Genomic DNA, 27,227 nt, shown 5'->3' on the forward strand with positions numbered 1-27,227 from the left:
AACCACATAATTATAACGTATAGTTACAAACAGTGCAACAATACCATAACTTGATGAAGAAGTCCATGTGCACAGTAAAAGTTCAAAGTCTCTCAAATGTCCCCCATCTCACGGGGACGAGAGAAGGAAGAAAAACTCTCCCTGCCATACCCGACCACGGTCCGACTCTGAGTCATCCGAAAACTTCGAGCTCTGACACCAAGTACTGAGCGCCATCTCTATCCGAACGATTCGACTTCCATCTCGGTCGCCAATGGCAAGCAAAGCTGGGTATTTTGAGGCCTTCCCTATAATGACAATATAATTCATTATAATGACAATATGCCAACTTCTGTTAGGATGGAGGTTTTCTAATGAACTGAATGGCAGCCCATCTCCAAACTCTGCGTGGTTATTTAACTCTCTCACTCTAACCATCTCCACCATCACCGCTAAACCCTAACATGTGAACCAAAATTATTTGAACCACAGTCACACTTCTTTTCAGGCTCTGTTTTGCTGTTGTTACAGGGAATAAAACCTGAGCCTATTGGCTGCCCAATAAACTCATCCCTGGAGTAGTTCTCCGGACACAATCCCAATAGATAAACCAGGTCACAACTGATTATTGAAACTGAGCACAATCAGAGACATTTCCAGTATCAACCTGCAACTTCCTGTGTGGTGATGGAAATGAGCAATACTGGAAATTACATGCCATTTCTAATGAACAAATATATTTTATATTACAATTTGCACTATCTTCCAAATGCTGGCTGGTGGTAATGCGTGCATATACACTTTTGACTAGTAGAATGGTTCTGATTATAAATGATAAGCAGACTCATTCATCATAGAAACTTGCATGTTCAAGGAGGTCATTCAACCTACTGTAGCTGTAATTAGTTCAAATAGTCTAACATAACCCAGTTTTCTGTTGTCTTGCCAAAACACTGCTACTGGTTTTAAAGGACTCAGTGATTTTGCATGTATCCATTTCCTTTGGTAAATTATCCTTTCGATTAACTATGTACTGTAGAAAGACAACTCTTGTTACCCCTGTGATAGCTTTACGAGTTCAATATTTACAGTAACTGTATTATTAAAGCATGTACAGTATACACCATGATATACTATTCTGAGATTCATTTTCTTGCAGACATACACAGTAGAGCAAAGAAATATAAAAAAACAATGAAAATCTACACACAAAGGCAATGTTCAATTGAAGACAAACTGTGCAAATACAAATAAATCAATAATACTGAGAACATTATTTGTGAAGTCCCTGAAAATGAGTCCATAGGTTGCGTTCAGCGACCAGTTCAGTGTTGGGGTGAGATTGAAGGGTAATAACTGTTCCTGAACCTGATGATATGAGACCTAAGGCATCTGTACCTCCTTCCCGACGGCAGCAGCAAGAAGAGAGCATTGTCTGCATGGCAGGGGTCATCAATGTTGGATGCTGCTTTATTGTTGCGGTGCTCTTTATAGATGTGCTCAATGGTTCCTTGGTGGTGTTGCTCCCCCTATCTTTAAGAACAGGGATAATAGAGATATTGAACCTTTGTTCCTTCTTTCAAGTGGCATCAGATTTGCACCTTCTCAAACTACTTGCTTATTTCTGAAATAAATTCTCAAAATTCCTAATTTAATATTAGACTATTTTAGTAGCTTGTTGATTTGTAGGATAAAATAGAACTTATTAAAGCCAAATTGTGTTAGATACTGCTGAATTTGCATCTGCTTTATTGAGAAGAAACCTTGCTGAGTTAATAAACAATCCCTCCCACATCAAAAAGAGGTGAAGTTTGATTGGTTACTTGGCAGCTGTAAACTTGCCCGGCGTAGGTGGGTGGGAGGAGAACCGGGTGAGGATTGGTGAAGATAGATACAGAAATGCTGCTTGTTGGTTTAAATTTTCTATTAGCCAGAATTGAACAAGGTGCTCCAATAAAATCGCAAGTAATCGGCTGTATACATTTTGTCCTTGGTAGTCTGTCATCATATTTGTAAAATGGGAATCTATATTAAATTTTCAAAACTGTGTCCAACTGCTTTCACACTTTGAAAGAAATGTATACATACTGTACTTTGATGCCTTAGTATAACCATGATTAGTAACCTTTTATATGGAATTACACTGTTCCATTCCTTATCATCATTAGTGGTGCATTATTGTCACATGGACCAAGACTCAGAAAGAACTTGTCTTACATAACATCCATACAGGGCAATTCATTACAATAGTGCACTGAAGTCGTACAAGGTAAAACAATAAAAGTTGCAGAATAAACTGTTCCAGGACAGAGGAAGTTCAGTTCAAGTACACAGTAAAGTGTATAGTCACATTGAGGTAGCTTGTGAGGTCTGAATCCATCTTATTGTACTGAGAAACTGTTCAATAATCTTATAACAGTGGGTCAGTAACTGTCATTGATCCAGCAATGGGCTGTTGTATCTTCTCCCCATTGGGAGGGGGAAAAAGAGAGAATGTCAGGGTGGGTGGGGACTTTGATTATGCTGGGTGCTTTAATAAGGTAGCAAGAAGTGTAAATTAAAATAAAAGAATAAGCTGTTTTCTAAATGGAGAAAATACAAAAATCTGAGGTGCAAAGGGATTTGGGAGTCCTCATGCAGGATACCCTAAATGTTAATTATATGTTGAGCTGGTGATGAAGAAGGCAAAGTTAGTATTTATTTTGAGAGGACTAGAATATAAAATCAATAATGTAATGTTGCAGCTTTGTAAGTCGCTGGTGAGGCCTCACTTGGAGTATTGTGAGCAAGGATGCTGCCATTGAAGAGGGTTCAAAGGAGGTTCACGAAAATGACTCTGGGACTGAAAGGCTTGTCATATGAGAAGTGTTTAATAGCCCTGGGCCTCTACTCACTGGACTTCAGAAGAATGAGGAGGATCTCACTGAAACCTTTCAAATGTTGAATGGTCTCAATTGAGTGAATGTGGAGAGGATGTTTCCTATGTTGAGGGAGTCTAAGACCAGAGGACACAGCCTCAGAATAGAGGGACTTCCATTTGGATCAGAGATGAGGAGGAATATTGTTGACCAAAGAGTGGTGAATCTGTGGAATTTGTTGCCACAGGTAGCTGTGGAAACCAAGTCATTATAGTATACTTAAGGCAGAGGTTGATAGATCTCTCATTAGTCAGGACATGAAAGGATATGGGGAGTTGGCAGGAGACTGGGGCTGAAAGGGAAATGGTTCAGCCTTGATGAAGTGGCAGAGCAGACTCAATGGACCAAATGGCCTAATTCTGTTCCTGTGTCTATGGAGAGAGTCCATGGAGAGGTGGCTGGTTTCCATAATGTGCTGACCTGTTTCCACAACTCTCTGTTTTATCTTGTGGTTATGGTTTAAGCTATTAGCATACCAAGCTGTTCTGCTTCCTGATGAAATGCTTTCTATGGTGTATCAGTAAAAGTTGGCAGGGCTCAAATGGGGCATGCTAAAGTTATTTCTCCTTCTCTGTGTTCTTCTCCCAAGACCCATGACCTCACATTTCTCATTTCAATATTATCAGAAAATTTCCGTACTTTACTTTCCATCATGGCCCTAGTAGTCTACACAGAGATAAAGAGAGAGTGAGGAAAAGCATAAAAAAGAAAAAAATATATATATATATGCCAAGTATTGACTCCTGTGTGTGATTTTCAAAGCATTTTCGAAGAGTCTCACACTCACATACATACACGCTGTCCACAGAAATGACTCATCATGTTTGTGTAGCCATCAGGCATCAATCTACAATAATCTCCACCCAATGCTCCTCACACCCACCTCTGCTGGGACAATTTATGTCGCCAATTAACCTATCAAACTTCACATCTTTGTGACATGGGAGTAATTATCTGCAGATCTACAAGGTTCTTTCACAATAAGATAGAAGCAAATCTAACAACATTTATCAAAATTTGGCTTTAGCAATTTCTATTTTAGCCCATTAACCTCCAAATTGCTAAACAAGTCTAATCTTGAAGTAGGAATGTTGAGATTTTTTTGAATATAGACGTTACCAAAATACAGTATAGTTAACTGTAATTCAAAGGTTTATTTCTTGAGCAGATGTGTCTAACTCACTTCATTTCAGCCAACAGCCTTAGATTTGTGAGCGGGATCCTGCAAACCTTGCAATTTCTCTTAGGACCATGTTATCTCTAATAGTTTTTGTCATATCTTTCTGCTACTGTTTGTAACTTTTAAGTTCTGACATGATGTTTAATTAATGTCATAGCAGTATAACATTTGCAAGATTCCAATCCAAGCATGATGGAAGACTGTGGTTAAAGCTTCCAAAATATGCACACATTGGTAAGCAAGGATGCAGTCCATCTGGACCAGTTGAGCCACCACAAATCCTTTTCAGACCTTAGCCTAGAAATTCATCTGTGTCACTAGAAGTGGCTAAAGAGGGGTTTAACAAGCAAACAGCAGTTTTGGTATCAGCCAAGCCAGAAAAAATAATTTGATTTATTGTCACTGGCATAAGACCATAAATTATAAGATATAGTTGCAGAATTAGGCCACTCAGACTGTTAGGTCTGCTCCACTATTCCATCATGGCTGATTTATTCTCCCTCTCAAATACATTCTCCTGGCTTTACTCCACAACCTTTGACATCCTTACTAACCAAGAACCTATCGAGCGCCACTTTAAATATATCCAGTGACTTGGCCTCCACAGTCGCCTACTGCAATTAATTCCACAGATTCACCACCCTCTGGATAAAGAAATTCCTCATCATCTCTGTTCTAAAGGGCTAACCCTCTATTTTGAGGCTGTGCCTTAGGTCCAAGGCTCCACCACCCTATCATCTCCACATCTGCTCTATCTAGGCCTTTCAGTATTCGGTAGGATTCAGTGAGATCTGTTCTCATGCTTCTAAACTTCTGTGAGTACAGCCCCAGAGCTATCAAACGCTTCTCATACATTAACCCTTTCTTTCCCTGAATCATTCATGTGAACCTCCGCTGGACACTTTCCAATGCCAGCACATCTCTTCTTGTATAAGGGGCCCAAAACTGCTCACAAAACCCCAAGTGCTGTCTGACCAATGCCTCAGCATTACAACCTTGTTTTTATTTCTGTTATTTTTGTATTTGGAGACACAGTGTAGAACAGGACCTTCCGGCCCTTTGAGCTATGCCACCCAGCAACCTACCGGTTTTAACCCTAACCTAATCACGGACCTACTTACAATGACCAATTAACCCACTGACCAGTATGCCTTTGGACTGTGGGAGGAAACTGGAGCACCGGGGGAAACCTACATGCACAGGGGAAGGAACGTACAGACTTACTTACAGAGGAGGTCAGAGTTGAACTCCAAACTCCGACACCCAGAGCTGCAATAGTTTTCCTACTAGCCGTTACACTGCAATAGCACCTATATTTTAGTCCTCTCAAAATGAATGCCAACATTGCTTTTGCCTGCATAACATCCAATTCAACTTGCAAGTTAATCTTTAGGTAATCCTGCACAAGTACTCTCAAGTCAATTTGCTCCTCTGATTTTTGAATTTTCTTCCTGTTTAGAAAATAGTCTAGGCCTTGATTCCTTCTACCAAAGTACATGACCATATATTTCCCTACCTGGCCTTTATTTCCCTACCTGTTGGCCTTTATTATAAAGGGAGTTGAGTACAAGAACAAGGAAATCCTTTTGCATTTGTACAGGGCCCTGGTGAGACCACACCTGGAGTATTGTGTGCAGTTTTGGTCTCCAGGGTTAAGGAAGGACTCCTCCTGGCTGTGGAGGAGGTGCAGCGTAGGTTCACTAGGTTATTTCCTGGGATGTCCGGACCGTCTTACGCAGAGAGGTTAGAAAGACTGGGCTTGTACACGCTGGAATTAAGGAGATTGAGGGGGGATCTGATTGAGACATATAAAATTATTAAGGGATTGGACAAGATAGAGGCAGGAAATATGTTCCAGATGCTGGGAGAGTCCAGTACCAGAGGGCATGGTTTAAGAATAAGGGGTAGGTCATTTAGGACAGATTTGAGGAGGAACTTCTCCCAGAGAGTTGTGGAGGTGTGGAACGCGCTGCCTCAGAAAGCAGTGGAGGCCGATTCTCTGGATGCTTTCAAGAAGGAGCTAGATAGTTGTCTTATGGATAGGGGAATCAAGGGTTATGGGGACAAGGCAGGAACCGGGTATTGATAGTAGATGATCAGCCATGATCTCAGAATGGCGGTGCAGGCTCGAAGGGCCGAATGGTCTACTTCTGCACCTATTGTCAATTGTCTATTTTCTATTGTCTATTGCCTACAATATATTGCTCTTATACTGTGTTCCCATTCTCCTAATCTGTCTAAGTCCTTCTGAAGACTCTCTGCTTCCTCAAAACTACCTGCTCCTTTACCTATCTTTGTATTGTCTAGAACCTTGGTCACAAAGCCATCAATTCAGTCACCCAAATCACTGACATGTAACATGAAAAGAGCCAATCCCAGCACCAGCCCCTATGGAACACTATTTGTCGCAGACAGCCAATCAGAAAAGGTCCTCTTTATTCCCACTTTTTGCCTCCTGATAGTTAGCCAATCTTCTATCCATGCTAGTATCTTTCCTGAAATATCACGGGCTCTTATCTTGTTAAGTAACCTTATTTAAAAGCATCTTGTCAAAGGGCTTCTGAAAATCCAATTAAATAATATCAAAGAATTCCCATAAGGAAACTATGCTGACTTTGGCCTATTTTTTCATGTGACTTCAAGTATCCTAAAATCTCGTCCTTAATAATGGACTCCAACATCGTGCCAGCCACTAAAGTCAGTCTAGCTGCCATATAACTTCTGTTTTCTCCTACGATGCTTCAGTCAGTGGCATCAGCTTAGAAACAGCCCATCCGCAGAGCCATGAAACCTTGAAGCCCTGAAAGCACACTCGTCTTTTGGGCTTCATTCTTAGGATACTGAAATTGGCTGATCGTGATTCCCCAGGAGCGGGTCTCACCACCCCAAAACTGAAGTCTGAGTGTAACTCCAGGTAAGGGTCTTCAACAGTACCCCATCCACCCTGAAAAGGAAAAAACAGAGAAATCAAAGGTAGAAGTCAAGCTGTTTTTGTGGATTAACATGAAAGAGTCACCATTGAGTACCATCATAATTCCACCTCAAACTCCTTAGTAATCATCACTGCACTCACTTCTACCCCACGGTACTCTTGAATTTCTGACATACTGCTAGTGTTTTACTCAGTGAAGCCTGGCACAAAATATTTATTAAGTTCATTCTCCATATCCTTGCTCCCCATTATCAGCTCCAGCATCACTTTCCAGCAATCTGATATCCACTCTTGTCTCTCTTTCACACTTCGTAAATCTGAAAAATATTTTGGTATCCTGTAATAATATTATTGGCTAGCTTACCTTCATATTTACAATTTTCTCTCCTTAAAGGACTGTTAGTTACCTTCTGTTTGTTTTTAAAAGCTTCCCAATCCTCTAACTTGCAACTAATTATTGCTATATTATATACTCTCTCCTTTGCTTTTATGCAGTCTTTGACTTCCCTTATCAACCGCAGTTGCATCCTCCCCTTAGATTACTTCTTTGGAATGTTTATATTCTGTGCCTTTCAAATTGCTCCTAGAAACTCCAGCCATTTCTGTTGTGCCATCATCCCTGCTAGTGTCCCCTTCCAACCAACTTTGGCCAGCTTCTTGCATAAGATTCTGTAATTTCCTTTACTCTACTATAGTACTGGTAACTATTACTATAATGAAATTAGTTGCTTTTGGCAGCAGTGCCATGCAGGCATAACAAATTGCAATAAGTTACAATCATGAGAAATAATTAAGTAGTGCAAAAGAGGAATACCAAGCTAGTGTTTATGGATTGTTCAGAAGTCTGAAGGCAGAGGGAAAGCAGCTGTTCTGAGAATGTTGAGTGTTGGTCTTCAAGCTCCTGAATTCCTCTCTGATGGTAAGAATGAGAAGAGGGCTTGTCCTGAATGGTGAAGGTCCTTAATGTTGTATGCTGCCTTCTTGAAGCACCACCTTTTGAAGATGTCCTTGATGGAGGAGAAGCTTGTGCCCATAATGGAGCTGGTTGAGTCTAAAACACTCTGAAGCCTCTATAATCCTGTGTATTGGTGCCTCCATACCAAATGATACTGCACCCAGTCAGAATGCACTCCACCTTACATCTATAAAAACTTGCTTCTCTTTGGTGACATTCCAAATCTCGTCAAGCTCCAAATGAAGTTTAGCCACTGGTGTACCTTTGACACTCCAGAGCATCAATATGGTAGGCCCAGGACAGATCCTCTGAGATGTTGAAACCCAGGAACTTGAAGCTGCTCACTCTTTCCACCCTCAACTCCTCAGTAAGACAGATAGAGCCCCAGGTTTCAAAGCTTGCTGATTAGTACTGAGGGGATGATGGTGTTGAATCCCAAGCTGTAATCAATAAACAGCAACTTGATGTAGATATTGCTGCTGTCCAAGTAGTCCAAACTGAGTGGAGAGCCAGTGAGATTGCATCTGCTGTAGACCTGTTGTGGTGGTAAACAAATTTCAGTGGGTTCAGGTCCTTCCTTAGGCAGATGTTAATTCTAGCTATGATAAACCTCTGAAAGCATATCATCACAGATGTGAGTGCTACCAGGTGCTAGTCAGTGAGGCAGCTAACTCTGCTCTTCTTGGGTACCTGGTATGATTGATGCTGTTTTCTAGCATAAGGGATCTTTGACTGCTACATTGAGAGGTTGAAGATGTTCTTAAACACTCCTGCCAGTTGGTCAGCACAGGTTTTCAGTATTCTGGCACACCAGCTAGGCCTGATGCCTTGAGAGGGTTCACCCTCTTGATGAATGTACTGACGTCAGCCACCAAGACAGAGGTCACAAAGTCACCAGGTACTCTGAGTATTTGCACAGGTGTAGTGTTATTCTCCTTTTCAAAGTGTGCATAAAATGCTCTGAGCTCATTGGGGAGTGAGGCATCACTACCAATTATGCTGTTAGGTTTTGTCTTACAGGAAATAATGGGATACAAATCCTGCTACAGCTGATATGCCTCCAATAGTGTATCTAACTTCACACAGAATTGCCTTTTCAATCTCAAAATGGCCTTCTATAGGTCACACTTGGAATTATAGGGTTCTGGATCGCTGGCCTTAAATGTCATTGACCTAGTCTTCACCAGTATGCAAATCTCCTGATTGATCCGGGCTTTCTGATTAGGGTGAGTTAGGTATGTTCTCAAAGGCTCACACATTCATCCACGCAGACCTGATGAATTTGGTGGCATTCGTTATTGCAAATTCAATGCTTTCCAAGTTTATTTTCCTCAGCACCTTTCACAGACAGCAAATGGAAATAGAGTGAATGTAAGGAAGCCTGACCAAGGACAGACAGGACCAGCAACGAGGGATCAGGCCCGAGATTAAAATCTATGACAGAGCCCCCACTTCAGTTTGTTTAAATTTTTACATATTCCATTGGGCATTGCTGGAAATGCTTGCATTTATTGCTTATTCCCAAAAAGGAAATGATGAGCTGCCTACCCGAAATCTTACAAAATTTACAGTGAAAGTGCTCCCACAATACTGTCAGAGAGCAAGTTTGAGGATTTAGACCCCATGGAGATGAAGGTACAGTGGCATATTTCAATGTTATGATGGTGGTTTGTGGCTCGGAGGAGAACAGTTGTGTGGATTAATTTCTCGAGCAGTTTATTGCACCATGGAAGTTGTCACAATTTTGTTCCACTCTGAAAATAAATTATTTTCCGACAAGTAACAGCAAGAATAACAGTTCTTTGCATCCAAATTTCAGGCAAATGCAACTGATAAAAGCTGATCCAAGTTTCTGAGTTTCTAAGTCTTACTCTCCTTGTTTTATCCGGTCTATGATTCTTTATTTCCGATTCTGTATTATACATTGCCAGTATCGTCTTATTTAACGAAAACAGGTTCAGATACTAGGCAAAGCACAAGAGATTCTGCAATTGAGTGAAAACTTGAGGAGCACACACAAAAGGCTAGAAGAACTCAGCAACTCAGGGATCATCTAAAGAAATAAATAAATAGTTGATGTTTCAGGCTATGACCCTTCATCAGGACTCGCCACAGATGCTTCCTGACCTGCTGAGTTCCTTCAGCATTTTGTGTGTGCTGTTCAAGTAGTTACCAAATGCATCCGAAAGATTGCCCCCTGTTTTGGTCCCAAATCAATTGCATTCTTCTTTCAAATAACACAATACTATGTAAGTTTAACAAAAACTTTTGGGATTCTATTTCATTTTAGTCACCTTGTTTTTTATTCTTTCACTCACTCTGTTTCAGCTATGTACATTCTAGTTAATGATAAAAAACGAAACAATGATACGTGGGTATATGTTGAAAAATAATGAGCTCACTCAGAATTTTGAGAGATTTTTTTAAGTAATCTGTACGGGATTCAGCTCACTCTCATTCAGTGAGATAATTGAGTAATAGGTGGTGTCAGGCAGTCTCCTTGAAATTTGACAGTCTTGTCATAGTAAGATCATGCTCTTAAGTTTCCTTTATTGGTTGCCAAGGCATATGCAGATTATGTTCAAAAGTTACCATCTGAAACACTGTGGTTCTCTTAATTGCGAAGATAATTTCCTGCAATTGGGACATTCTACCATTTTCCAATATCAAATACCTTTCAGTATTACTGATCCGAGGGCAGAGTACCATGATGAGCAATCAAACTGACTACATCGCTACCTGGTATGGGAAGGGGAGGAGGGCTACTACATTGGATCAAAACAAGCCGCAGAGAGTTGTTAGTCAGCTGCATCATGGGCACTAACCTCTGTAGTTTCCAAGATTTCTTCAAGGAGCAATGAAGGTAGCATCCATCATTAAAGACCCCCACCACCCAGGGCATGCCTTGTTCTCAATTGCTCCCATCAGGATGGAGGTACAGGAGCCTGAAGGCACACACTCAATGATACAGGAACAGATTCTACCCCTCTGCTATTCTATTTCAGAATGGACATTGAACCCATGAACACTACCTCACACTTCTTTATAGTTGTTTAATTCAGCTAATTTAATTGAACTTATTTAATTGAGCAATATTTTTATATATATATATTTATAATTCACAGATTATTTTCTCTATAACTATGTACAGTATTGCATTCTACTGCTGCTGCAAAGCCAATAAATTTCATGACATATGCCAATGATATGAAACTCAATTCTGGTTTTATTGAATGCTGCTTCCAGGTCAACAGCATAGACAGGCAAATTTCTTCCTTGTCACAGGCACTAACTTTCTGGTGGTAATCAAATGTAATATTCAATTTTCCAAAGAATTTTTTCCCTTGTTTTAGTGGTTGATAAGCCTTGTTTGATTTTTCTTTTTTTCTGCACTTTCTGATAATTAATTGGATTTTGACCAAAACTGAAATATTGACTAGCATTTTTATACGTTCCAATTTTTATTTCCTGGTTGCACAACATAAAATCAATTTTGATCTTTTTCTTCTTCTTGATCCTGCTCAAACAATCAAAAGGTCAGTATTCCCTGGGCTCTCTGCAATAAAAAATAAACAAGATTACGTTCCCTTTTACCCTCAACCACCAGATGTCATGCCAATTGATTTTCCGGCCTTGCTCCATGATTTTACAGTCAGTAACAAGTTACTGATCAGCAAATCATGGGTGCAATCCAAAGTCCTTTATTGGGTAGGAAATTGGTTGTCCCAGTACCTGACTTTGACTTCCTGCAGACAGGTAATGGGTGAACTTGTCGTGGGAGAAATTTTGATATGATGGAAATGAAAAATGACATGATATAGCATTCAATCATTAATGTGACTCAATGATTAAACAAAATACAAAAAATTTAAAAGAGTAGAACACACATAACCATTCCTATCTGTAGCAATCTGTGATTTTCCAATATATTTTTTAATTTTAGATTTTCTTCATTTTTTCCCTTCAGTCTCCTTGCTTTCTGTAACCATTGTGAAGATATCAAGAACTGAAAATATGGAAATGCATTCAGAATTTTCCTATGCATTTTAAAGCTGGATTATATAGTGAAATGATTTCAAATATTGTATTATATTACTTCTCTTTTCATTGTGGCTCAAACTTTTCTCATGAGAGTGCACATTCCTCCTTTTATAAATGAAATAATATGCTAGCTGTTTATATATTATGTGTAATAATGGTTTCAGGCCTGTGGTCTTTTTCATGTTTGCTGGCTCAAAACGACTGTTCCAAATCACTTCATCTTCACCTTTGGTAATGTGAAGTTATCAATTATCAGGACTGAACATGCTGTGCTCTGTTGTTTTCTTTGTTGCACCTGGTTGAAGTTGGCTGCTGCAAGTCATCTCACCTTTATGCAGTTACTTATTATAGGCAAAAAACGTTCTTGTCAAAACTGTGTTAACTTCAGAGACTGAGATCCTATTGTACTCTCTGGTAATGACACTGAATGCATGTTTATGTTTGGAATAGCATCATCCACTGTGCAGAAGCCTTCTCAATAGTATATTTATTTTTAAAAAGATTGCTCGATTTACTTGCACATGTAGAACCAGGTCATGATGGATGGGGACATTTTATTGCTTCCATGCATATCAGGATCAATGGAATTGTGTTGTTATGCTAAGAAAAATATCCAAATTAGCAATTCCAATGAAAGGTTGTGAACATTAAATATTAAGTCACTTCATGGCTACAATTTTACCTTTTATACATCTGAGCGAGAAGCTTGTGTATGAATTTTTATGGAGCATTTTATTCCGTTACCTCAAATGTTATAAATTCACATAATCATTGCAACATTACATGCAGTGGTCACTTTATTAGGTATACCTGTACACCTGTTTGCTAATACAAATATCTAATCAGCCAATCATGTGGCAGCATCTCAATGCTTCAAAGCATACAGACATGGTCAAGATTTCAGTCGTTGTTCAGACCAAACATCAGAATGGGGAATAAATGTGATCTAAGTGACTTTGACTGTGGAATGATTGTTGGTGCCAGATGGAGTGCTTTGAGTAAGGGGTCAGGTGGTTGATCTCCTCAGATTTTCATAACACAGCAGTCTCTAGAGTTTTCAGAAAATGGTGCAAAAAAAAATCCAGTGAGTAGCAATTCTGTGGGTGGAAGATTAATGAGAGAGGTCAGAGGAGAATGGCCAGACCGGTTTAAGCTGACAGGAAGTCAACAGTAACTCAAAAAAAAACACGTATAACAACAGTGGTGTGCAGAGGAGCATTCTTAACATGTTGAACCTTAAACTAGATAGGCTGCAGAAGACCATGAATGTGAACTCAGTGGCTACTTTATTAGGTACAGGAGATACTTAATAAAGTGACCACTTAGTTTATTAATAACCATAAAACAGAATGAATATCTGGGCAAACATATATATATATATATTCTATGCATAATTTATTTCTCAAGTACGATAAAGTCTTTTAATCATACAAAATATTGCTAAGCCCAACAAGGTTAAATGAGTGGCAAACCCATCATGTGAAAAATTGAAGTTTAATTATCTATTCTATCCCTTATGTTACATTATATTATATGAAAGTATCTATGGATTTCATACAAAATAATTAGCATTATTTTAATAAAGGGAGAACCCTTCAAGCAATTGTGTAGTCACAAGCACAATTAGATCTTAAAATACATTTAGGTCTTGCATAATGCTTCAGATCAGATATTGTCATCCCACTCTGCCTTGAAGCAAATACTTTACACTCAGAAGAAGTGATTTTTTTTTGGAGGATTGGAATTTCAGAAATAGTTTTGAAAAAACAACTTTTTTGCTTGGCATAATTTACAGTGTTTTTGACTGAAGCATAAGGAAATTAAGACATTATATATTTCTTCATAGAGAATGCAGTGAATTTTAATAGGAAATACAGACATAAATAATGATTAGGAAACTTTGCTGGCATTGAGAACGTACTATAACAGGTATGCTGAGAATGATTAGATGAAACTGCATGAAGCACAGCTGGATCTAAAGAAATTAGAGAACTTGGTTATTATATAATGATTTTGAAAAGAGTGTATATGTGAATTTTTGTTCTCAGTTTTTGACAAGCTGGTGTTCTCCAGTCTGTGTGTCAGTGCATTTTAACAAATGGAAATAAGGTGACATCTATATAATATAGAAATGTAATAACATTACTCTTTGAATGAAAGTTAAGACTAGTTATATATTGCAGTTGCTCTGATATCTGTTTAGTGTTTTAAGACATGATTCAAATGAGAACACTACTGATGTCTAATTTACCCTTCAAGTAATTATTAAAAAAAATAATAACCATAAGATCCATAATCATTTAGTGTACATAATGAACATATGATAGGTGCCTGGAAGGCACTGCTGGGGGTGTGGCAGTGGCAGTAAATATAAGATGCTCTTAAATAAGTATAGAATCTGCAGGAAATAGAAGAATGTTGATATTGTGTAAGAAGAGGGAAATACTGGTATATAGAAAATCTTTATTTGTGCCAGTTTAATTAGTTCAGCTCAACATCATTGGCTGAATAGCCTGTTCCTGTGCTGTGCTGATCTATATTCTTTAAGCTGACTTCATCTTCTGTCCAAACAAGACTCAATTGTTTCATTTTACTCTAAAAATAACTCCGTATTTCGTGTATCAAAATACAAGTAAGTAACTGTGTATTTATTGTGCGGTGAAGCAGATTACCAGAGACAAACTTCACAAAGTCAACCCTGAAGATATAAGGACCCAGATATAAAATCTTCACGTTACTGCAGGTGCCACAAGCAAAATGCTCATGTTAAAATATTATAGCAGTGAGAGAAGAGGTAGGAAAGAGCAGAGAAAGAATAAATGCATTGAAATTAGGAGATTGCAGTGCTGGAGGCTAGAGTACAAAGATTCATTTTTAAATCCGTTTTATAGACTGTCTTCTAATGCAGAGCAAGTAACATTTTCTGATAGCAGAAAGAACGGAGTCCACAGACGACATCCAAGTGCCACGACCTCAATGTTGCAACAAGGCCAAAATTATAATTCACTTTCCAACTACCTAACAAATATCATAGTAGTTGCATGCAAGGAAATTCAGTGATTTTAATCACGTGTCTGCTGTCTGTTTCCATTTAATATATATATAATGATGGTTGACATTGACCATCTTTTTGTACTTGTGATCAAAGGCTAGGTTTTACTTCTTCAGGACATGCTTTGGTAATTTACCTCTGCAAATGCATTTCTGATACGTTCTTGATTGGTAAGGGGGTTAAGGGTTAAATCTGAAGAATTGTGTGGTAAAGTAATCAGCCATGATTGAATGGTAGCGCATACTTGATGGGCTGAATTGCCTAATGCTGCTTAGATATCGTTTCCTCGTCTAACTTTTCATGAAGATTGACAGCTATCAATTCTAAAGGTTCTAGGTCAGAACTTCAAACAGAGAGCCTCTATCTCATTGTTGTGAGCTTTAGAGTCCCCTGGACAGGCAAGAACAACAAAGGATTGGATGGAAAAGATTTAGTTTGTGTCATTCTTTCTGACTCCCTGTTTTCATAGTTGTGCATTCACAAATTCTTGTTTCTCTTAGAACATACTGGGATATGAAGCTTTCGGTCAGGTTCTGGCTGTGGGAACCATTAGCTGTCTTTAGAGTACAGTTACCCTGTCTTGTATAGGTAGATAGAGTTTTCTACTCTTCCTACATATATTTCCTTTAAATGGGAAACAGTAAAGTCAAATAAGCACAGCCATATAAGAGTTTAGTTGGACCCATTTTGAATTACTGTGTTCAGTTCTGGTCACCTCACTACAGGAAGGATGTGGATACTCTACAGAGAGTGCAGAGGAGATTTGGAAGGATGTTGCCTGGATTGGAGATCATGCCTAATGAGAATATGTTGCGTGACCTTGGCCTTTTCTCCTTGGAGCGATGGAGGTTGAGAGGTGGCCTGATAGAGGTTTATAAGATGATGAAAGGCATTGATCATGTAGATAGCCAGAGGCTTTTCCCCAGGACTGAAATGGCTAACACAAGGGGGCATAGTTTTAAGGTGCTTGGAAGTAGGTACAAGGGGATGTCAGAGGTAAGTTTTGCACACAGAGAGTGGTGGGTGCGTGGAATGCACTGCCAGCGAAGGTGGTACATGCGGATACAATAGGGTCTTTTACAAGACTCTTAGATAGGTACATGGAGCTTAGAAAAATAGAGCCCGATGCAGTAGGAAAATTCTGTGCAGTTTCTAGAGTAGGTTACATGGTCGGCACAACATTATGGGCCAAATAGCCTGTAATGTGCTGTAGACATCTATGTTTCTATGTAACTAGTGACCTGAATAGGCTAAAGTGTTGATGAGGAAGATATTTGATTACTGGGGGGGGGCGGCGGGGCGGTGTGAGGGCTGTCTGGTATTAGTGCAGTGGAACTGACAGATCTAAAGCTAACAGAAATATTGATGAAGATTTCAACAGAAATTGATCTAGGGGAATGGTGGAGTTGGGCGATCATATGGCAATAGAAGTAGACTGTCTTAATGAAGGTCCAAAGCAGTGTGCAGTTGAATAGGGCAGAGAAGTTGCAAACATTCGGGGTCCATGTATCTTATTAGGTGGCTGGAAATGAAGCCATCACCCTCAGTCTCCCCGATATTTATTTGGAGGAAAGTCCAATACTGGATGATGATGGAGAAGCAGTCTGACAATTAAGAACTATGAGGAGTGTTAGAGGCCATGACAAAGGAGGACTCACAGTTGTCAGCACATGTGTGCATACTGTTGCTGTATTTTTTTCATGATCTTTCTGATTGTAAATAGAAATAAAATGGCACTAAATTCTTGGAAGACGCCAGAATAGCAGTACAGACGTGCAAGGAGAACTCCTTGCTCATAGGTCTGAAGCTGAGAATGGAACTAGGAAAACACAAAGTAAGGGTCAAGGGTTAGTTTTGCAAGGAGCAGTGTCAATGGAAATCAAAATCATGTGCTATAAACATTAGCACAAAATGCTGGAAATTCTGAAAAAGAATAGTCATTCTCTGTGGAGAAAGAAACGATGTGAACAGTTCTGTTTGATTACTTTTTATTTGAAGGAGAGGGCAGTAGAACTGCTGGCAATTGCTAATAATATATAGTGACAGAAGAACTCTGAGTGGGAATATATAGGAATGAAGAAATGAACCTAATATAGACAAAATGAACTTAAACAGTGCATCACCGCATCTGTAACCACTTTATCGAGGGTTAATCCAATACACATTTAAGCTGCTGCAAGATTGCCTCATGTGAGTTAAGGCAAGTTCTGAATTTCTGGAAGCTTAATTCATATCTACCATGTACAACAGTCTCTCGGTATTTATTGGATATCAATGGTAACCTCTGGAAAAGGATGTCTGTTTCACAAAACTAATAGAGAAGCAGCACATTTCAGACAGCAGTTGGGTATTTCCCATGTTTAAACACACATTTACACTGACTTGAATTTGGTGCAGCTTCTGTGCATAGGTAAATTCTAAGTACTATTAAATACTGATATTTTCAAAGTAAGCAATTTGTAAGCTGATTACTTTTGTTAATTCTTGTTATTGCATTACAAATCAAGGATCAAATCTATGGCTGACATTGTGTTTAGTTTCAAACTGTGGAACATGTGTTTTTGAGAATTATAATACATGATTTCTGCATCAGTGTACGAGCTGGTATAATAAATATATTGACACGAGATTCTGCAGATGCTGAAAATCCAGACACAATAAATCCTGGGGAGCTGAGTGGGTAAGGCAGCATCTATGGAGAAGAATGAAGAGTTGAAGTTTTGGTCAAAGATGCTTCATCAGGACTGGAAAGGAAGAAGAAAGAGGGCAAAATCAGGAAGTGAGGGGGGAGGGAAAGGAGTACAAGCTGGAAGGTGATAAGGAGGATTTCCTGGTGACCAACCATTTTAATTCCATGCCCCATTCCATTCTGGCATGTCGTTTCCATGATCTCCTCTACTGCCATGAAGAGGCTGATCTCAGGTTGGAGGAGCAACACCTCATATTTCGTTTGGGTGGCCCTCCGATCAGATGGCATGAACATCGATTGCTCCAACTTCTGGTTATTTCTTCCCCCTCCACTTTCTATCCTTTTCCATTCCCCATTCTAGCTCCCCTCTCATCCCTTCTCCACACTTGCATATTCTCCCCTCTAGTGCCCCTCCTCCTTCATGGCCTACGCTGCTCTCCTTTCCTGGCAGATACCTTCTTCCGCACTTTAACTTTCCCAGCTATCACCTCTAAGCTTCTCACTTCATCTTCCCTTCCCTACCCTCCTATCTTCCCCCTCAGCTAGCTTCACCTATCACCTTCCACATTGTACTCTTTCCACTTCCCTCCACCTCCTTCTTCTGGCTCGCACCCCCTTCTTTTCCAGTCCTGATGAGTAGAGTGGGTCTGAAAGTTCAACTCTTTATTCCTCTCCATTGATGCTCCCCGACTTGCTGAGTTCCTGCAGCATTTGTCTGTGTTACAATAAGTACATAAACATTCTCAATCCCGATAAGTTCTTCCAATAGTATTGCTCTTGGTAATTCAGCAGGCAGATTATTCGTTTTGGTTTGGATCCCACAATCCTTTTTATCAGTTGTAGGGGTGCCTTTGCGTGTCTTGGGCTAGTGAGGCCTGGCAGCGCCCATCCCTCTCCAGGCCAGATCATAGCCAATGTCCTCTAACTCGGTGGCTCGCCCTGGTCTTGAACATGTGGCCGCTGTAGTTCTCCGAGGAAATCATTCGCCCTGGCCGGTGACTTGGTCAACGAGGTACTTCGTCCAGAGGTGTCATGTTAACATCACCCCGTCATGTCATTTAGCCTGCCAGCTGAAACAGTGAACCAGGGTGTGCCACTTGGAGGTAGATGTGAGAGATTTAGGAAATGGATGAGGATCCAGAACCACTTTACGAGACAGGAGTGGAACCTGGTGTGATCTTCTGCTGCCGTAGTCCATCCACTTCAAGGTTCGATGTGTTGTGCTTTCAGAGATGCTCTTCTGCACACCTGTGTTGTAACATTTGTTTATTTGAGTTACTGTCAGATTCCTGTCAGCTTGAACCAGTCTGGTCATTCTTCTCTGACCTCTCTCATTGGCAAGATGTTTTCACCCACAAAACTGTCACTCTCTAGATGTTTAAAAACACAAACACAAGGAAATCTGCAGATGCTGGAAATTCAAGCAACACTCACAAGCAATGCTGGTGAACGCAGCAGGCCAGGCAGCATCTATAGGAAGATGTACAGTCGACGTTTCGGGCCGAGACCCTTCGTCAGGACTAACTGAAAGAAGACCTAGTAAGAGATTTGAAAGTGGGAGGAGGAGGGAGAGATCCGAAATGATAGGAGAAGACAGGAGAGGGAGGGATGGAGCCAAGAGCTGGACAGGTGGTTGGCAAAAGGGATACAAGGCTGAAGAAGGGACAGGATCATGGGACAGGAAGCCTAGGGAGCTCTCTAGATTTTTTTTTGTTATTGCATCATTCTCTATAAACTCTAGAGAATGTTGTGTGTGAAAATCCCAGGAGATCAGCAGTTTCTGAGATACTCAAATCACTCCTTCTGGCACCAATAATCATTCTACAGTCAAAGTCAGTTAAGTTATATTTCTTCACCATTCCGATATTTGGTCTGAACAGCAACAGAAGCTCTTGACCACATCTGCATGTTTTTATGTACTGACACGTTACCACTTGATTGGCTGATCAGATATTTACATGAACAAGTAGGTATACAGGTGTACCTAATAAAGTAGTTCCACAAAGTTCATGCAATAAAATTTTAGAAAGGGAATTACTGACTTGCAACAAAAACAAGTCTTCTGTTTTACACAAGGCACAAAACCAGTCCTGGACAGCTTTCCCATTGCTTTTCGCTTCGTCATGATATCAAAGGTGGCCACTCACCTCCCAGCCTCTGGAATGCAGCTCTTGAGTCCTTGCATGGCCCAATTATGACACTCACATTTGGCTTCTGGCAAATGCAAAATGATGGGTTGACAGCCATCTTCTGTGCTTGGTGATCTTGACTGCTTCAAATGTGGTAAGATCTGGTATCTTTCATACTATAAAGCATGAAAGACCACAAGACAAGCTAGAAGGTGATAGGTGAAGCCCGAGATCTTAGGAGAAGTTTCATGCAATCATTGCCTCTGGTTTTAGTCTTTAACTTTCAGCAATAATCATCATGGTCATTTGTTACTGCACTGTCCAATGCTATTTTTATCAAGATAGAAGAGGGTGTTACTGACAGACAAGTATCTGTGTGGCCATGTTTTAATTTCACCATGTTGTTACCTCATTCTCACATAAACCGTAGGTTGCTTTTGGTTTGCTGGTTGAACCAGGGTCCTTTATAACTCAACCTCTCATGGACTGAAGGGCTGCAATTACAAGGAAAGATTGGATAAGCTGGGACAGTTTTCCCTGGAGAAGAGGGTCATAGACTGAGTGGATAGCCGCAATTTTTTTTTCCAGGTTAGAGAAATCTAAAACTTTAGGCATAGGCTTAAGGTGAGATTTACAAGGGATCTGAGGAGCCAGGTTTTCCACACCGAGGATAGTGGAGCGAGCTTCTAGAGGAGATGGTAGTGGTAGATTGTGATACAATTACAATATTTAACAGACATTTGATTAGGGGTATTGTTAGTAAAGGTTTTGAGGGATGCGGGCCAAATACAGGCAAATGGGATTATTGTAGACAAGCATCTAGGTTGGCATGTAGGAGCTGGGCCTAAGGTCTTGTTTCCATTTTGTATAGCTCTCTGAATTTCTCTGAATGTAAACAAAAGTCAGTGGTCTGCAAAGTGATGAAGACGAAGTGGGGGGTGCACTTGTCTATGAGATTATTGATTACAATTATATAACATTCTACTCAAGCTGATTACCTTCAGCACCTTTTTATTACAGGTTTTAAGCTGTTAGATCTATCCAATTTGTAAGAAAATGGGATCATAAAGGTTGATTTTAACTCCCATTGTTGAGAAACATACTTGCGTTAGATAGTATATTCCTGGATGCTCAGCAGTGGTGTCCTCCTGTTTATTTTTAATGGTTAGGCAACTTCCTCTTACTCAGATAAACTAGGAACTCAACACTGTGGCCTGAGAGAGGATACTGACATCTGCATTCAATAAATGTGGATAATTTTACAGACACTTCATTTTTCCCCTCCATTACTTTGAGGTGCTTGCTGCAGGTAGCCTACAGCTCAGGAGCATATGGGAGTGCAGGGATCTCTGTTGCTCAGTGGACCATAAGTTATCTTTTCCTGCCAGATCTGAGATTGAACTAAATCAGTAAGTGTTTGTGAAATCTTAATCAAATGCCAGAACATTTTTTGGACAGGCTAGTTATCTTTTTTGAAAGAAATCTAAACCAAAGAAGGAAGTTACAAGTAAGTTGTCCTTTCATTTAATCAAGGAACAGCATAGCTGAGTTGAGGCAAGTGCCCGAGTATTTCAAACTACTGACAATCTCTCACCATGAAGCACTGTCACTGCACGTCTTCTGATATTGATTAGATTACAGAGCATAACCAAGCACGTCCACCCAGTCTGCTCATGGATTCCCCCGAGTATCTGAAGACGCCCTTTTGTGTCAAAGGAATATTATACTATGGCAAGGAAGTGTAAATTATCTTACCAGCACATAATGCAATACATTTTGGGCAGGGGGATGGTTGCATCTCCATCTCTGCAGTTTCTGCTTTTCTGGTAAATATCTTTCTGAGATATAATAAGTATGAGAAGTATGCAATGAATATAATTGTGACACGGTAGCATAGTGGTTAGCACAACAATTTACAGTACCAGCAATCCGGGTTTAATTCCTGCCACTACTTGTAAGGAGTTTGTACATTCTCCCCATGACCATGTAATTTCCTCTGAGTGCCCAACTTTCCAAAGGCACACTGGTTGGTGGGTTAATTAGTCATTATAAATTTTCCCATGACAAGTTAGGCCAGGATTAAATGGGGTGGGGGGAACTCCTGGTGGTGCGGTTCAAAGAGTCAGAAGGGCCTGTTCTGTGCTGTATCTCAGTAAGTAAATAAATAAATAATTTTTACTCTCTCATCTGTTGGCTGTCCACATCCTCTCCTCAAAACTCATTTCTTCTCCCTAACCTTTCATCACTCGTCTTGCGGGTGTTGTCTGATTTAATTACCCATCTGGGAAGAGTTTCAGAACAGATTTTTTTTTTCCCCTCTGGTTGGTAGAGTTGCTACTTCAAATCTTCAGTGACCCGGTTTCGACCCTGACCTCTGGTCCTACCTGGGGGGATTTACCGCCAGGTGCTCTGGATTCCTCCCACACGAAAAGACTTCAGAATAGTAGGTTAGTGTGCCAATGTAAGTTGTCTCTATCGCGTAGGTGATTGGTGGAATCTGGGACTATAAGGAGAGTAAACTTGGATTTGTGTGAAGGGGCGCAGAAGAACAATAGTTGAATGTAATGTTTATGTGAATGCCTTTTTTCACCACGAGACTTACATCCAGAAAGCACGTGCCCCTTTCAGACATAATCAATGTAAGCTTATATAGACAGTGAATAATATCAGTTATTGCAGACTGCGAGAGTCATAGTACGTTAATATCATGATTTAAAACCACATAAACACTGAGAGCTGCAGGTTTTTAAAAAAAGGTCTGAAAGATCAACTCCACCCTGAAAGGATACTTAGAATTGATCTGTGCAGCTGCCACAGGCAACACTGGGAGTTTTGAGGTGGTGCACTGACCGTTTAATGGAGCAACTGGCCCATTATCTACATAATCATGAAATTAAACTGATTGCTTCACACTTATGATTGCCCTTTTGGCATATCAAATCCTGAGAACTGCCCAGAAACTGATTCAATTAGTTTAATACTGTATGTTCCAGCAGACATTAGTCATGCCAGCTGATTGATTTCGACGTATACTGCACAAATAGTGATTTGTGTTATTTTTGCATGTTGGTAATTTTAATTTAGTTTTAGTTCTCATAAATGAGAAAACATATCTTAAAAAGATAATTTCATTGCCTAAAATGAAATCAATAGCTTAATTAGGCTTTATATTCCAATAATTTTCTATTATTATCATAGTTTCCATCAGGTTTCCATGCAATCGCCTGAAGTTAATCATAGGATATCTTTCTTTATGAGTTTTATGGCTTCTGTGCTGCAGGACTAAAAGTTCATTCAGACATTTGACTGAAAGATGGTTTCATTTGAAGAAATTTGTGCACATTTCTGGCTGTCTTGGTGCCCATTGGAAAATTAGTTTCATTTCTTGATGAAATTTTCATTCTCCCTGGCACATTTTTCTAAGCCTAACACTCCTCCAAACTACAGCAAAATATTAATTAATCTGCTGTGAGTTTGGTCTGCCAAGCAACAGTTATATTGACTTGCAGAACAAACTGGTTTTCCGAAATGATTCTCCTCTGGGAATTGTGTTCTTTCAACTGTTAAAGCAATTAGTACATTCTCTGCCTTAATGAGAACTTCCATTGGTAAATGAAACTTGATTTCCTTGGCCATATTATTAGAGTATTGACATGGTAAAATTTAATCTTTGGGAGAAATCTGGAGTGCTGCTAACCTTACGTACGGCAGTATTTCATTTAGAGATACGACATGGTAACAGGCCCTTCTGGCCGAATGAGCCCAATTACACCCACGTGACTAACTTATCTACTAACCCGTACACGTTTGGGATGTGAGAGGAAACACAAATGGTCCTGGGGAGAACAAACTCCTTACAGACAGTGGCAGGAATTAAATCCAGGCCACTCTTAGCAACCAAGCCTCAGAGCTGCCACTGGTTGCAGTTATGATTCATAACTCCAAAACATTAAACTACATAGATGAAAAGCAAGAGAGCCGGGAAATAACTCGTGTACATTCACTTTTACTTTAAGCAAGGCACACACATACCACGTGGTAGTGTGGTGCCGTTTGCAATTTACATATTTTTACATCTAACCCTTAATGAATTATTTAAAGAACAAGAAACTTGACCCGAAACAGGAGTGTGTGGCCATGGCAGTCAAAGCTCAAACTGGGCATGGCACCTGATGATGATGATGATGAAAGAACAAGAATGTTTAATCAAACGATGTATTTACAGTATTACTGAAATGTTACGGAAGTACTAAATGCACAACACTCCTCCCTGCCTAGCTATAAATTTCAACTCAATATTGAATGCATTTCAACTTATATACATACAGTATACTATATAACACAACTACTATATAGACATCCATAGCATAGTAAATTTTAAATTGTTCCATTCAGGCCTAAAGATTTAATCATTGTGGAGGATTTCTTACTGTTGTGGGATAATGTCTTTCCTGACAAGAGGGGTCATACTGGTTGGCAGGTGAGACTTGTGGCTGTGAAAACAATCGCACGTTTTGGAGCCTCCTCCGTGGTGGTTGTAGGAGTTGACTCTGAAACTGCAAGAACTGTTTCTGATAGCTCTGGAAAATTTTCTTCTCCTTTTATCGGCTTTTCCTTCCGAAATCTCTTCGACCCTTGTGTCTCTCCTGGTTCTGGTATCTTTCTCTCTCTTTATCCTGCTCTTTTACTTTCTCACGTTCCTTCTCTCTTCTATGCCTTTCTCTTTCTCACTCACATTATTTCTCATTAACTCTTCTCCTTTTTTCAACCTTGTGTCTTTCTTTTTCTCACCTTTCTTTTTTCTAGTTTCTTGTATTTCTGAATTTGCTAATTACTTTTGAGAAAATAGGTATTGTTTATCCTCTTCCATTTCTATAGCATTCACTGTATGTTATCCTCCCCTTTCTTTTCCTTTTTCTTCCTTCTATGATGTGTATCTTGACCTTGGGAAGGTGAATATAATCTTATTAATCATTCTGTTGCTCCCATTATAATCTTGTTTTTCTCATTCACAACATCATCTGACAAATTTCTGCTTTTGTATCTCCATTGACTCCTTTTTTTTTGGTCTTTCATTCATCCAGCAGGGTTTTGGTCCTTGCATTTATTTTACAAGTAGTTTTTTGTCTCCCACTTGAAGTTTATGCAATAACCTTAATGCACTCAGAGTAAATCCTGGATCTTCATACTCACAAAAGCTGAATGCTTGCAACTTTCCTGAAGCTCCTTGAACTCTCTACCAGTTTGAAGCCAAGCCATATTTCTCATGTAAAATACGTTGCAGACAAAAACTGTTGTAACATACATCAAAGTTGCTGGTGAACGCAGCAGGCCAAGCAATTTCCAGCATCTGCAGAATTCCTGTTGTTTGCGTTTAAAAAAAACTGTTGTAATTGGATTACTGCTTTCATCACTTCCACAATTTCTCTGAGAAGTATCTCCCTCCTGGATCATTTCCTAGAACTACGATGTTGCGGCCGTTACTGAAACTTGGCTGGAGGAAGGATAGGATTTGCTGATGCAGGTACCAGGGTTTAGGAGTTTTAAAAGGAATAGGATGGGAGGTAAAAAGTGGGGAGGGGGAAGTAGCATTACTGGTGAGGGATAATATCACGGCTATAAAAAGGGAGGACGCTGCAGACGGAGTGTTCACTGAGTCGGTGTGGGTGGATGTCAGAAATAGGTAGGGATCAATCACTGTGCTGGGAGTAGTCTATAGGCCCCCAAATAGCCCTCGGGACATTGAGGAGCAGATAAGCAGGCAGATTTTAGAATGGTGCAGGAAATACAGGGTTGTAGTTATGGGTGAATTCAAATTATCTCATATTGACTGGCACCTCCTGACTGCAAGGGGGATAGATGGGGCTGAATTTGTCAGGTGTGTTCAAGAAGGATTCTTGACACAATATGTGGACCGGCCGACGAGAGGAGAGGCCATACTGGATCTAGTTCTGGGTAGTGAACCTGGTCAGGTGGCAGACCTCGTGGTGGGGGAGCATTTCGGTGAGAGTGACCACAACTCCCTTAGCTTCAACATAGCTATGGAAAAGGATAAAAACAGACAAAATGGGGAAGTGCTTAACTGGGGAAGGGCTAACTATGAAGGGATGAGGCAAGAACTAGCGAGAGTAAATTGGAAACAGGTGTTCAAGGGTGAAAGCACAGAAGTAATGTGGAGGAAGTTTAGGGACCACTTGTGCTGGTTCAGGATGGGTTTGTCCCACTGACACAAGGAAAAAATGGTAGGAAAAGGGAACCGTGGTTGACGAAACACGTGAGGCAACTCATCAAGAGGAAGAAGGAAGCATATGTTAGATATAAGAAGCAGGAAGCAGCAGGGGCTCATGAGAAATATAGGGTAACCAGGAAGGAGCTTAAGAAGGGACTTAGGAGAGCTTGAAGGGGGCATGCGAAGGCCTGGGCATGTAGGATTAAGGAGAACCCCAAGGCATTCTATGCATATGTGAAGAACAGAAGGATGACAAGAGTGAAGGTGGGGCCGCTAAAAGATAAAGAAGGCAACATATGCCTGAAGGCGGAGAAGTTTGGGGATGTCCTAAATGAATACTTTACTTCAGTATTCACAAGTGAAAAGGACCTTGATCAGGGTGAGGTCAAAATAGAACAGGCCTGTGTGCTGGACAATGTGGAGAATAAGGAGGAAGAAGTGTTGGATTTTCTTAAAAACATCAAGATTGATAAGTCCCCAGAGCCGGACGTAATATACCCCAGGTTGCTGTGGGAAGTGAGAGAAGAGATCGCTGGAGCAGTAGCTATAATCTTTGAATCCTCTCTGGCTGCAGGGGAGGTGCCAGAGGATTGGAGAATGGCAAATGTAGTTCCCTTTTTTAAAAAAGGTAATAGGGAGAACCCTGGGAACTATAGACTGGTGAGTCTTACGTCGGTGGTCTGCAAACTATTAGAAAGGATTCTTAAGAATAGGATCTACGAGTACTTGGAGAAGTACAGTCTACTCAAGGATAGTCAACATGGCTTTGTGAAGGGAAGGTCGTGTCTCACGAGCCTAACTGAGTTTTCTGAAGAAGTAACAAAAGAAATTGATGAGGATAGGGCAATAGATGTGGTCTACCAGGATTTTAGTAAGGCATTTGACAAGGTCCCCCATGAGAGACTCATCCAGAAAGTCATGAGGCACGGGATCAGTGGAACCTTAGCTGTTTGGATTTTAAAAAATGGCTTAAAGGAAGAAAGCAGAGGGTAGAAGTGGAAGGAAGGTATTCTGCCTGGAGGTCGGTGACTAGTGGAGTGCCGCAAAGATCTGTCCTGGGACCCCTGCTCTTTGTGATTTTTATAAATGACCTGGATGAAGAGGCGGAAGGATGGGTGAGTAA

General features: G+C 40.2%; 1 protein-coding gene across 1 annotated transcript in view; it reads left to right on the forward strand.

Moving 5' to 3' along the window:
• csmd2 (CUB and Sushi multiple domains 2) overlaps positions 1–27,227 on the forward strand; it is a 2,031,293-nt gene that overhangs the window by 464,570 nt on the left and 1,539,496 nt on the right. The window lies entirely within an intron of this gene.

The sequence above is a fragment of the Mobula hypostoma genome, chromosome 26 (genome assembly GCF_963921235.1).
Source record: "Mobula hypostoma chromosome 26, sMobHyp1.1, whole genome shotgun sequence".
NCBI classification, from domain to species: Eukaryota; Metazoa; Chordata; class Chondrichthyes; order Myliobatiformes; family Myliobatidae; genus Mobula; species Mobula hypostoma.